Raw genomic sequence first — 14,283 nt, 5'->3', positions numbered from 1 at the left:
TTCCTACTGTTGCATCTATTGCCCCAAGACAGCAGGAAGCTAACTTCAAAAAGTAAAGGTAAAGGTAAAGGGACCCCTGACCGTTAAGTCCAGTCGCGGACGACTCTGGGGTTGCAGCGTTCATCTCACTTTACTGGCCAAGAGAGCCGGCGCTTGTCCAGACAGCTTCCGGGTCACGTGGCCAGCATGACTAAGCCGCTTCTGGCGAACCAGAGCAGCGCACGGAAACGCCGTTTACCTTCCCACTGGAGTGGTACCTATTTATCTACTTGCACTTCGACGTGCTTTCGAACTGCTAGGTGGGCAGGAGCAGGGACCGAACAACGGGAGGTCACCCCGTCATGGGGATTCGAACCACCAACCTTCTGATTGGCAAGCCCTAGGCTCTGTATATTCTCAATAGCAAAAGCATGCCTGCATGAGTGTACGGGTTATGCTCATCTGTCATGCTTAGTTTTCAGTGCACTGGAAGAATCAAGGTCATAGCAGCACAGCCAATCTAGTCTCTGGTACAAATGCTTGTAAGTTGACCTGGCCGCCACCTGGTGCAGCCAGCGCACATGTTTGCTCTTGCTGGGTTACTCTGTACCAAGAAGAGAATTTCCCTCAGGACTTGACGGTTTCCCCAGAAGCATTATGAGAGTAACTGAGAAGGATTTTGCCTTGCTAGATTTTGGAAAAAAAGAACCTCGTCACAGTGATTCAGAAAAGGGGACTCCCTGCTCTCTGTGCCAGTACTTGGGCAGCAAACATCATCATGTCTTTAGGAGCAAGAAGCAAGAGAGAAGCATGTGCTACAACCAGCAATTACCCATCACTGTTCGGATGTGGACACCCATCTCACTTCGTTCAGCAAAGGTCCTCAGAGCAGGGACCTCGAAGATTCAAAGCTTTGGTAGGTACATCATATGGGAGGTGTGGTCTTCAGGGCCGGCACAGCTATTAGGCAGGGTGAGGCTGCCAACTCAGGCAGCGAGAGGCCCCAGGGCAGTGCTCCCATGGGTGCCCTGCCTGCCCCACTACTGACAGAGAAGCAGTGCTGGTATCGGTGCTGATTTTGGGTGAGATTGCGACAATTTCCATCAAGATCTCGCTGAAGTCATGCATGACATCTTCTGCAATATTAGTGTGATCTCACCCCAAATCAGCGGCAGGTCAGGACTTCCCATTTCACCTCAAGCAGTGAAACAGGACACACTGCCCCCGGTGGTCTTCCACGCTTGCCCCAAGCTATTTAAGGCTGACTTCAATCTGGTGTCCTCCAAATGTTTTGGACTACAACTTCCATCAGCCCCAGTTAGCACAGCTCAGTTGGCGAAGGCTTGCCTAGGGTTTTAAAGGTTAGAACTAGCACTTTAAATTCAAAATTTACTTTTCATTAGCAAATTCAGTGAAACCTATTTAATAGTTAATCCGCTGGACAGTGCAAGTGCCACAGTTCTTCTCTATTAACGTATGAAAACAATATACGTGTCGTTTGATGCCATCTATGATTACTCTGAAGCAAACATTAGAAGCAGAAATGCCACAGCTCAGTGGCAGAGCATCTGTTTTACATGCAGGCGCTCCAAGGTGCAATCTCCAGCATCTTCAGGTGGGCGTAAGAATAACTCCTGCTTGGAACTTGGGAAAGATGCTGTTGGTCAGTTTAGAGTCAGATTATTCTAAGATAGCTGGATTAATGGTCTGGCTCAGTATAAGGCAGCATCCTATGTGGCTAAACATATCTCACTCATTTCAAAAGTAAAAGGTAACCATGTGGTCTATAAGTAAAAAAACAGCAACCCCAAAATCCGTATCAGGACAATACCTCTGTTAGGACAACCCAACTATCACGAAGTAGTATGCAATATTTTGAGTTCTCCAGAAGTATTTATCAGGCTAGATGGTAAGCAAAGCAAATTTCGGAGAGGGGAGTTAGGTGATGGTTTGCTGATTTCAGTGGTGCTTACATAGCATTTAGCTCACATTACAGAGCATACTATCTAGATTTGTGTGATGCATCTCTCTTACTGTACTCCCCTTGCACTCTCCCCTCCCTCCACCAGCCTGTCTGAATATGAAAGCCGATCAAAGCCCATATGCTAGGGTTTAACAGCTAAATGAAGTGAGAAAAACCTTCAATTAGCTGAACATGATTTCATCTCAGAAGGCAAAATATTTCTTTCCTGGAGCTTAAAACTAGCAAAAGCTAATTCAACATACATTATGCATTACAATTAAACTTTAGACGAACATTACTATCAGCAAAATGAATTGGGGGAAAATAATTGAATCAGTAAAACTAATAAGGGGGGATGGGGAAAACTAACATTAATACAGTCAATTGACTTAGTTGATATACGTCCTGAGCTGAGCCCATAGAAAGAGGAACGAATGGCTTCCCTTTAATTTATTTGTGATCCTCAGTTCAAAAGTGCAGATGGAGTGTAGGAAACTTAGAAGGCAATGGGTGGGCAAGCAGGGCTGATGGGGGTCTCCATCCATGGTTAAAAAAAAAAAAGTTCCATCCCTCCCACAAACTTCTGAAATTGCTGTCAGGCAAGGGAAATCACTAATATGAAAGAACAGAAGGATACTGTTGGATCTTGAAGTTCAAGTTGCTAAAGGCATGTAAGAGCATTAACAGTCATCACAGAATTGTAGAGCTGGAAAGGACCCTGAGGGTCATCACATCCAATACCCTGCAATGCAGGAATCCCAACTAAAACATCCAAGACAGATGGCCATCCAGCCTCTGCTCAAAAATCTCCAATGAAGGGGAATCCACAACCTCCCACTTTAATTTGCTCCCTCAACACAAGCCGAGGGAACAAATTACAGATAATGGGATATAACACCCCCTACTTTAAATTAATTAGAATTTGTTTAAATGATGACTTTCTGAACTGTTTTTATTAAGGATTTTCTTGTTCTGAAGCAACACAACTTTTTAAGTTCAATCCAAGCTATTAGCACCAGTAAGACTGGGGGGGGGGGGGGAAAGAGTTGTACATCCATCCTCACCCCTTGACCCGCTTGTTTTGTTTTTTAATTTTCATTGCATGGACTCATGTTCATGAGGGCTAAGCCCCTTTGGTTTGACAGCCTGAACAGTGTGCTGACACACGTCAGGTGTTTTTTGTCTGCAAATATTTAACCAGATGCAGGCTCTAATTCTTCTTCCCTGTCTCCTAGCATCTGTGCACTGAGCCATCTGCTTTCATGCAAAGGGGTTGTTGTAGTAGTAGTAGTTGTTGTTGTTTGAACTGTCACAGCTAATAGAGTCAAGCAAAAATTCAGACAGATTTCTAAAAGTTTACTAATTAAACTCTGGATTCATCTTGAAAAGTAGTTGAAATTCGAGTAAAACAAAACAAAAAAGGTCAAATCCTTATTAAAGGTAAAGGTAAAGGGACCCCTGACCATTAGGTCCAGTCGTTGCCGACTCTGGGGTTGCGGTGCTCATCTCGCTTTACTGGCCGAGGGAGCCAGCATACAGCTTCTGGGTCATGTGGCCAGCATGACTAAGCCGCTTCTGGCAAACCACAGCAGCGCACGGAAATGCTCTTTACCTTCCCGCCGGAGCGGTACCTATTTATCTACTTGCACTTTGAGGTGCTTTCGAACTGCTAGGTTGTCAGGAGAAGGGACCGAGCAATGGGAGCTCACCCCGTCGCGGGGATTCGAACCGCCGACCTTCTGATCGACAAGTCCTAGGTTCTGTGGTTTAACCCACAGCACCACCCGTGTGCTTATTACTACTTCATTAATCATCAAATCACATGTTTGTAAAAGAGGAGCATTTCACAACTTGGGAAGAAGGAAATTAGGTGTTTTAAATGGAGACTAGGACTCCAAATAAGCAACAGAATACGCCTTTTGAATAATCAACATTATCCTATCTTAATATTGAAATATGATTTTAATAATCATATTTCAGTCAACACCATTCATAAGTGCATTTTTATCTAAGACCGGCTCTGTATGTGTGTTTTAAAACTGGTTACTAACTACGTTTCAAAAGTTCCTGATTTCGGGATTACAACCATTTTATCAAGAAATTGATTATTTATATTATACATTGTAGTGAGAATGCAAAAGAAAACAGAAACCCACACTCCTTGCTGTGGGTGCTCTGATGCTATGTATTTGATTCATTTAATTCTAAAAGAATTAAGGTAGCTTTGAAAAAATACACACACACACACAAAATGAAAAAAGTCCTGTATTTTTCTTTTGTACTGTTAAATTAATAAAAATTGTACTGTTTTCTTCTTTTCTTTCTGTTCTTTTATTTCATGTATGTTTTTGTATTAGCAATGTAAAAGGTTAAAAAAAAGGTTCCTGATTTCTAATTGCTATGATCAGACTCCAGAGGAAGATATAGATGAACAATATTGCTTTCACAACAGAAAACCATTTTCATTACCACAGAGAGCATCACAGTATTTATATACTAAACAATCTACTAAATCTCTTACATCCCATTTACTCTCCACCTGTCTCTCAGACTGAACAGCCATACTTGTAAGTAACACAGAGTAATTAGGTAGCATACTAGAATTCAAATGGTTTAACACATTTGCTCTAGGAAGCTTGCCTTTCCTTGGCAATCAGCGCATGTTTAATCAAGGGAGGAGGAGCGCAAAACATATGCTAGATTAAGTAAATAAGAGGGAGATGTATTTGTGCTGAACCAATATTTGCTTTGAATCCCTGGGAAGCAACTGCATCATTTACCATGCTATCTGTTCTGAATAAACTAGGGGAATGCCTGTTGATATGATGAGTCAGGTTTGGTGTGTTTGGAGGAAGGGCATGTATATGGCAACAAGCATATTGTTGAACAGAACACAGAGATCTTACATTCCTCACTGGGCCCTTGCTACTAGTCACTAGTAACTTGTCACCTTGTTACTTGTAAATAAATAAACAACTATCAGACTTTTAGAAGACATCTGAAGGCAGCCCTGTTTAGGGAAGCTTTTAATATTTGATGAATCATTGTATTTTAATATTCTGCTGGAAGCCGCCCAGAGTGGCTGGGGAAACCCAGCCAGATGGGTAGGGTATAAATAAATTATTATTATTATTATTATTATTATTATTATTATTATTATTATTATTACTACTACTACTACTACTACTACTACTACTACTACTACTTTTAGTTTTGGCTACAGGACTCTGAGACCTCTCACACCTCCTTTCCAAAGCAAGAGCTTACTAGGCTTTGGAAAGGAGGCAGGAAGGCAACCCCTTGGCTTGGCACCCTGTGCAGGGAAACTGGTCACACTGCCCCTAAATCCACCTTTGAGACCAGTGAGGGGTGGGGCTTTGGGAGAGTCCGAGGACTGGACAGAAGTGCCTGGAAGGCTATATTTGGCTCCAAGGCCTGAGGTTTCCCACCCTTGAATTAGCATCCAAAATCTTTCTGAATGTGTGCATGACAGGTGAGATTAAAAAAAGGGAAGCCCTATGAAATCCAATCTTTATCTGCAATTGAGGTTACCTATATTTGAAATATAATCAAATATTGAGTGCAATCATTCACCACTAAAATGTATGTTTGTGTGGCAGATAAATTCTGAACAATATGATATTCATTCTTCCAAACAGGAAGCTTTTTTAAAGAAAAAACTCATTGTGGGCTCTACAATTTACAATTGACACATTTGAAGCTGGGGTGTGGTGGGAGAAACCTGTCAGAGAGCCAGAATTTAGCAATTAGCACTGAAAGAAAGTTTTTAATAGCTTGGAACAAAGGTCTTGTGTCACAACACAGCTCTGCAGCCTTGTGCAGAAGAAAGTGACTTTAAGGATGCAAAACAAAATCCCCTCTTTTAATGGCTGGCTCACTAAAAGAGGCATTTGTGTATATTTGTCTTGCTTAAGAAGTAATGACGTAAAGAGGCACCCAGTGGTAAACTGATCAGCCATGACAGTAAAACCCAAGCTAATGAAAAATACTTCCCAATATTACTGCAGAACTTTAATAGTGTAGTCGGAAGTAAACCCCATTGTGTCCACTGATGCTTACTTTCCAGTAACTGTATTTAGGGCTGCAGCCTTAAAGGACGTCTCCTTTGAAATTGTTGGTAATTTATTTACAGATTGCAATGTAATGTAAGAACATAAGACGAGGTTGCTGGATCAAGCCATTGGCCCATCTAGCCAAGCATCCTGTTCTCACATTGGTCACCAGATGCTTGTAGGAAGTCTGCAAGCAGGGCATGAGTGCAATAGCACTCTGCCCATCTGCAGTTCCCCACAACTGGTATTCCGAGGCATAAAAGGGCATTTTTGACCTTGAGAACCTTCAGCTAGGAGCATAAGTATTTCACAGTGGGGCACCAAGATTGGCGCTTATAACTGAATATGAATACACATCATTCTGCTAGTGGAGCATGGTGGGAAGAACCTTGGGACTATGGGCAGTTGGTATTTTGGAGTGGAATTCAGCCACAAATTCAGGTTGTGCAGTTATAGCCGATTGACAGGTATTGCACAACAAATCCACTTCCCCCAAAAGATCAAAACTTTTGAAGTAAAGAAAATGATGGGGAAATTTACTGGGAAGTGCGGGATATAAATATTAGCAGTGACCATTTGTCTGTCTGTCTGTCTCTGCTTTCTACCACCAAGGCAAGTAGCTAGGCCTGCAACATAGAAACAGCACAAGGCCTTGAACTTTGACAATTACACTCTGACATCAACAGAAGCCATGAAAATCTTTTTCAAAGCATGAAATTTAGACAGCCCTATACACAGCATTTCTCCACAGATAGGTTTGTAGTTTCCTCTGTGTGTAATAAAATGACACAGATCACCTCCAGAGGGGTTGTTTTCTGTTGGCTTCTTGTCCTCTCAAGGGCACCCATGGTGCTACCTTGAGTGAGCGAACAGCAAAATGAGGGATCAGGTGAATGAGTGGACAAGTCAGTAGCTTCAGAGCTAGTGCAGGCTATTTGGCACCCTAGGGGAGGCTAACCACTTGCACCAATAATGTTCTTCTTGCAACCTGGGGGTAACACTTGTTTTGACACAACAGCCATGTACCTCCCTGCAAACAAATCAGGATGAATGCTCAATGAACAGGTTGAATGGAAGTGCCCTTATACTAGGAATACTCAGTTCAAATCCACAAAGCATACTTGGTGATCCCTGTAAGGTAGCTTAGTATAAGATTTATGCCAGTTGCTTGCCTCTCAAAACTAACCTACTTCAAAGATACAGCTGTTTTGAAGATAACATTGTGAAGGAACCAACTCCTAGGGGCTGTTGGGGCTTCGGCCCCCACAATAAAATATTTGAGGGGGCTGGGCCTGTGCGAAGTTGATGGGCATTCCCATTCAAATGGTGTGTGTACACTGCACCATGTGATTAATTATGTAGGGCGGGACTTACCTGCACCCCCATAATATTTTATTCAAATTGGTACCCCTGACACCAATAGCCTGGGAACTGGGTTCCACTATTACCAGGAGCACAAATCCATAGTGTTCACTTACCAGGATATGCTGCCTATGGCTTTCTCAGTCCATGTGATTCTGCATCACAGCTGCATGAGAGAAAAAGCAAATACTGGGCACAGAAGATAGCAGTCTGTGGTCAGTTTTTCAGTTTGCTTTTTATATGGTACGATGTAAATATCATGCTACTGCACTTTTGGGTTATTAGTAATGTTCATTAAATATATAGAGATCAACTGGAGATTAATCTATTAAAAAACAGTTAGCAACATTGCCAGTGAAAAGGAATGCCACACAGCTGTGGCACCAAGGTGTGTGTGTGGGGGGTTAACCTTAAAGAGCAACAAACACAGGGCCCCTCCAGAGTACCTTTATTATTCAGCATCCATCCTGATTTGCTTGCACAATGCTTATGCGGTGGTTACACTATGTTTGGTACTTATTGAGCATTCATTCCAATTTATTCAGCAAAGAACATTCATCCTGCATTCACCTTGATTTGCTTGCAGGTGTTTACACATCTTCGCATTAATCACTCATCCATCCTATGCTTTTCAGTCCATTTACCTATCACTTTCCAAACTGCAAAATGTCTGGTTATTTATGGAATGGGAAACAACGGTGGCAGGGGAAGGACACCAAGAACAAAGGGATGTTTCTGACCAAACCACAAAGCTCAACATCCAGGGGCAACAAAGTGCAACACCAGAATAGTTTTTGTATTACCAAAGGTATCCTGCCTCGGTTCCCAGGCTTAAGCACAGCTGTGAAACTTGAGCTTTGCTGCTACAGAGATGCAGGATAAACAATGCCCCATAAATAAGGAGGGGAGGGGACCACTATGGGAATGAGCAGATCTGTCAGTTTTGGTTTCTCTCAGTTTCTCTTTCTCATTTTGCCAACCTTAAGTTTAATTTTCCATACTACCACATCAGTTTGCATTTTTTTAAGTCCTCATGAATATTCATCAACACTTTACTGCAAATTTCTTCTAATATGCATTTTTCTGTTCAATTTTGCCGCATATAAACAATTTTGCAAAGCAACATGCCGTAATATGAAGCGTTTTTGTATGTTATTTTCAGCTGTACATAATGCATTTTCAGCACACTTTAGTTATGCATTTTTGTACATATTACTTAGCTGGAGCAATGCATCACAATATCTGGAGAAGAGTGAATTTTGAAGGGTGGTTATGTTTCAGCTTGCACCTTGTTTCGAAAACTGTAAATTAGGTAGGCTCATCTAGAAAACAAGTCTCCTTCACATAGAGTTGTCACTTTACAGAGGCTGGTACTCTGTTTGAAGGGCTCTGTCCAGTCCAAATCCCATTTAAAGTTAAAGAACCACAATTTTAAGCTGGACAGCAGACAGTGCAGGCACACAACCACCAGGAAAGCTCTGTATTACATTCTATTTAAACTGAAGTAATTATTTCTGAATTAGCACCTACAGACATAAATGAATACAAGATGGCCGTTGTTGTTTTGCAAATCCGCCCGCTCCTTTGCCCTCTCTTTTTTTGATGGTTTAGTGGTCCCCCTTACAACCTGAAGAATTGAAAACCAATCCCTCTTTGTATTCTTAAAAAAATAATTTAAAAAAAGCACGCACACAGAGAGACACTGGGATTACTCTCTTTTTCATTTAACTAGGTCTCATTTTGTTTTCCTGAAAATCAGTTGAAGATTTGTTTCCAATTGCACAATAAGATTTCTTACCTTATGGCTACTGATGTTTGTAATAGGTTGTGTCACTTTCCATCAAAACTGCTTCAAGATGCTTTTTGTTTTGCAGTGATGGAAGGCGCCAATGTTCTGATTACTTTGTAATGTAAAAAGCACAGAAGAGCAGGTGCTTTGGACTAGCTGGCCTGATAATTAGACATCCCTTTGGCAGCCTAACTTCCTGCACGCCACACAAACAGGCCTCAGTAGGGTTCAAGTAAATTAAAAGCGTTCACTAGGCCTTTTCATATATAAATACGGTAATTTTTATATATTTCTTCTAAACATTATCCTCTTCCTTTGGGCATTATATCATTACAATGCAAGATATCTGAGGACATAAAGCTATTCTATTTCCCTTTTATATATATATTGCAGGAGTTGGTCTAGATGACCCTTGGTGTGCCTTTCAACTCTACTATTCTATGTGTACATATTTATTAGCACTGTTACACTGATTTTTTATTTTTTGCTATTGTACGTTTTTCTCACGGCTTTTGCTAATTTTGTGCTGCTTTTATATAATGATTCTCTTACTTTTATTATTGTATTATATTTTTTTCATGTGTGAGATGCCCAGAGGTGACAGATTGGGCAGGATAAGCATGTCGAAATAAAATAAAACAAACAGGATTCAACAGGGTGGAACGTGAGACTACTGCAGAAGGGCATAAGCTGGCAGAAGCCTAAGCAAAATGTAGTCAAAAAAATTGTCACTCAAGCTTTTGTGTGGTTTGTTGTGCAAATGTGGAACTGGGAGATAATGTCTATTCCATTCAACCCATGTTTACTCTGTGAGATCTCTCCCATCCCAAGTGCATGTATATGGATTTGGGCTGCTAATGTTTCCCACTGAATCCTCACCTCACAGCCTCCTGTGGTCTGAGCTTAATTGGTTCATGAGTTAACTCTTTGATCAGAGAGCAGCATTGCACTTGTAGTGAATCAATCTATGTTCCTACATAGGAACATAGGGAGCTGTCTTATATCAGCTGTCAGCCCATTGGTCCATTGTATACAGTGGGTAGCAGCAGGTCTCCAGGGCTTCATACAAGGGTCTCTCCCAGTCGTACCTGGAGTCTGAAGCTGAGACCATCTGTGTGCAAAGTAGATGCTCCACCACCAAGCTGTGACCCCTTTTCCAATAGTCCATACCTCAGAACATGGCCCATCTAGTCCAACATCCTGTTCTCACAGGGGCCAACCAGATATGTACCTGTGGGAAACCAGCAAAGAGGACCTGAGCATAAGAGCATTCTCCCCTCCCGCCATTTCCAGCAACTGGTAGTTCAGAAGCATTGGTACCTCTGACCTAGTGACAAGTGCACATGATTGTGGTGGCTGCCTGAAATCTGTTAGTGTTTGAGAGAGGGACTTCCCATCTGTGACCGCTTGTTTCTGTACAACTGTACAACTACAGCTCATGTGCCACAAAATCCTTGTTTGTGGCAACAGTATGCAAAGCAGCTAGCTCTTATGGCATTTCAAGAAGCCACAAGTCCTAAATGTCAGGCCCTATCCACAATACCAAGATTTACGTTCTTCCTAAAACTGTGCTAAAATCAGTGGTTCTCAACCTGTGGGTCCCCAGATGTTGTTGGACTACAGCTCCCATCATCCCTGAGCTCTGGCTTTGCTAGCTAAGGGTGATGGGAGTTGTAGTTCAACAACATCTAGGGACCCACAGGTTGAGAAAGGCTGTGCTAAATGCTTATAACAGTAACTTTTTTCCAAACACACACACCCCAAACTGTTTCCGGTATCAAGCACGTTTTCTAAAAAAAAATACCAAATTACTAAATAGAGGTAATATAAAATTTAGCAGGTAACCCTGCCCCACAAACTTTTTTGCCCTGCCAGGAAAATCAGCAAGTAGAGAGGCTGTCCCTCGCCCCTTCTTCCTCTTTCAGAAAAATCTGGCTACATGATCAACCATAGTAGGTTCGCACTGGAGCATGGAGCTTTGAATACTTAGAGGAGCAAACACTACACAATATCCTTGGAACAATATTGTCACCCAGGCAGAGAGAGGCAATTGCCCCAGATGCCCGGGGGCAGCACCCAGCCATATCTCCTGAGCCATTCCTTTCCATTAGAGATCAGAGCTGTGTGGCCTGCCATACTAGCCTGCTGCCCTCAGGTGCACCAAAGGGCACTTAGGTCACATCTACACCATACATTTCACACACATTTAAAACACATGGCTCCCCCCCCCCGCCCCCAGAGAATCCTGGGAACTGCAGTTTGTTAAGGATGCTGGGAATTATAGCTCTGCCGTAGGTAAAACTGCAGCTTCCAAGATTCTTCAGGAAAAAGTCATGTACTTTAAACGTTTGGTATGGATGCTTCTCATATCCCGTTGCTGAAGCAGCATTCAATCAGCAGTCCAGTCAGTTTCTGCACACATGAAATGGTTTGCTCCTGCCTCAGGCAGAACAATGTCTTGGGCAAGCCCTGACAAATCCATGGTGTGGTTCACTGGGGGAGCCCTGACGATGCCCATGTACATTTGACAGGAAGGCCAGCAGAGGACAGGATGGCTGGGATGCAGGGCAAGCATGCACAGTCCCACTCTCTCAAACATTGTTTGAGAAGCCTAGGACATCTTCTGAGCAGGACCCAGATTCTGCCATTGTCCTGCCTAGGAGCGGAAGCGGGTATATCAGGCGCAGAGCCCAGCACAGTATTTGCAAGATTGGAAATGGTCCACGGAGACTGGATTAGAAGGAACAAGCTTTGCTTACCAGTGGGCTGCTTGCAAACGACATATTGCACAAAAACGACAGTGGCCAGATCTCTTCCATGATGACTCTGTGACTCTTCTTAGCTTCCTTTTCCCGCTGGTTTCAACCTCAGCTGATCCCACTCCCTCATTCAACCATTTCTAAATCACTTCAGCTCCTGCTCACATTACACACACTATAGCCACCCCCGTAGCAGGTTTTGTGGGCTTTTCATTTTTGAAACCTGCCGATTAAACAGCATAGTTTCCTAAACACAATGCCAAAGGCTTCTAAGGAAGGCAGGGGCATGCAAGGGAAAAATGATCCCTCATCCTCTTCCCTAATTAGTTAAGCAGGAAGACTGAGCTGAAGGCTGAAAAAAATATGACTTGTAAACTAACAAAGCCAACAGCTCTTTAGGACCCTCTCGGCCTACTAACAGCTCTGTGGTGATATCCCTTGAAGAGGTTGGTTGTGTTTTGGAGGGAAATTCTCTTAACTTTTCCTAAAAGTTTTTGAGAAGTTGTTGAGAGAACCGCCTTTTGGTTGTGCCCGTTTTGGGAAGCTGACAGAAAGTTAACTGAGTGGAGTAAAGTTTGAGGCGCAGGCCATTTCAAAGGCCTCCGTTGCCACAGCAACCGGCCCCCTCCCCCACCCAGCACCACCAGGGCTCCTTGCCGTGTGAGCTTTGCTTTTAACAGCTTGGAGGGGTGCTCAAGTCACCCACCACCACAGCTCACAGTCCTTTGTACACACTGTCTGTCACTGGTCTGGTGAACTTCTTGCATCACCAAGGCTTCTTGTGCCACTGCATGCAAATGATGCCTCTTGGGAGAAGAAAGTACCCCTAAAGGGGACACCCATTACAAAACCAGCATCCTGAAAAGTCGAAAAGCCATACCTACCTCTGGCAGGATCCTTCATGCTACAAAGCTGATGATGAGCCTTAAAGCGACAGGGGGGTAAAGAGACAGACCTCTGCAATAAACAAGGCAAATCCACAGAACACAGCAGGGATGGGCTACTAGCTTGCCTCTCCTACTTTTTGAAATCTGCATCCTCTGAGTGTTGCACAAAAACCTCAGGAGGGACCTGCTGCCCCCCCTCCAAAACAGATTCTGGTAGGAGTGCCCCAAAACCAGATTCAAACTTGCCGGCCAAGCACACTCTAAAGCCAACGCCATTAACTACAGAATTTAGAAAAGAGAAAGAGAAGCAAACTGAAATCCTGATTCCCCTCCCCTTTTCTCTTGCCCTTCCTGTTCTGAGCCAATACCAATGCATTGAAAAGGTGGAGCTTGCCTTTTATTCCCATTAATCCCTTAACAATAAGAAATCAGAGGGGGATTTAGAATTTAAAAAGATGGAGGCTTTTGAGAGGCACTGTCAACGATCATGCTAAACAGAGAAAGCAAGATTTTGGATCTCTTTATGCTAAGTAACCAACACTGGTGGCTGGCAGGAAAAGAAAGCTGGCTAACTGCTGCATGTCCTCAGCTTTTACAAGTGTGAGCAATTTATCTTAATGTTCAAAGACCAAAATATAAGCTTTCCCCGCCCCCCAACTGTGCTTGTATCACAACAGTGCTTGCAACACAAGGGGTTGCTAATGCTGTGTCCAAATGTTGGCTCATCTCTGGTGCTTCGGAGGTTGCTGGAATGCCAGCTTTGACTAACTGGAGTCACTCCACCAAAAGCCTAAAGCTCCAATGATGAGCCACTCCAGACATATAGCAACATGCATATGGTGGATTGCAGTAGCAGCTCCCCATCACTATTCAAGTCTTTAAGGCTAGGGTGGGAGGTCTGTAGCCTTTGAGATGTGACTTTGATTCCCAGCAGCTCCAGCCAGCAATGCCAATAGAGGGAATAGGGCTTGTAGTCCAGCAACATCTGGAGGGCACTAGGAATAATGGTTAGAGTGCTGAACTATGACCTAGGAGACCAGGGTTTGAACCCCCACTCAGCCATGATGGTGACCTTGGGCCAGCAACCATCTCTTAGCCTAACCTACCTTACAGGGTTGTTGTGAGGAGGAAATGGGGAGGAAGAAAAAACATATACACCACCTTGAGATCCTTGGAAAATAAAGGTGGCATATAAAGGAAAGGAAATAAATAAATATGCCATTATTTACAGATGGCAGACCTCGATTAAAAATAACCATGAGAAGGGAAAGCAGGGGCCTTGAAGTGATCAATCAGCGCTGGGCACTTGAACAAGCTGGTTACTGTCTTTTCCACCATGGTGAGATATATGGTTTTCTATTTCTGATTTCATTCTTTTATTTGCTGTGCTTTTTGTTTTATTGCATATTTTAATTGAGAATGTTTTAATGCCCCAATGGAATGCTATTGTGCATTTTTATTATTGGTCAAA

At 43.0% G+C, this 14,283-nt stretch overlaps 1 long non-coding RNA gene across 1 annotated transcript in view; it reads left to right on the top strand.

Annotated features, from left to right (window-relative positions):
• Positions 1 to 544: 544 nt before the first annotated feature.
• Positions 545 to 14,283, top strand: part of LOC308589158 — a 103,004-nt gene continuing 89,265 nt past the window's right edge. The window contains exons 1-2 of the long non-coding RNA XR_014009110.1: positions 545 to 895; positions 14,044 to 14,151. This is a non-coding gene — a long non-coding RNA (uncharacterized lncRNA). The remainder of the gene's footprint in view (positions 896 to 14,043; positions 14,152 to 14,283) is intronic.

Source organism: Podarcis bocagei, assembly GCF_964188305.1.
Source record: "Podarcis bocagei genome assembly, chromosome: 6".
NCBI lineage: Eukaryota > Metazoa > Chordata > Lepidosauria > Squamata > Lacertidae > Podarcis > Podarcis bocagei.
This window is presented reverse-complemented; position numbering and strand designations above follow the sequence as displayed.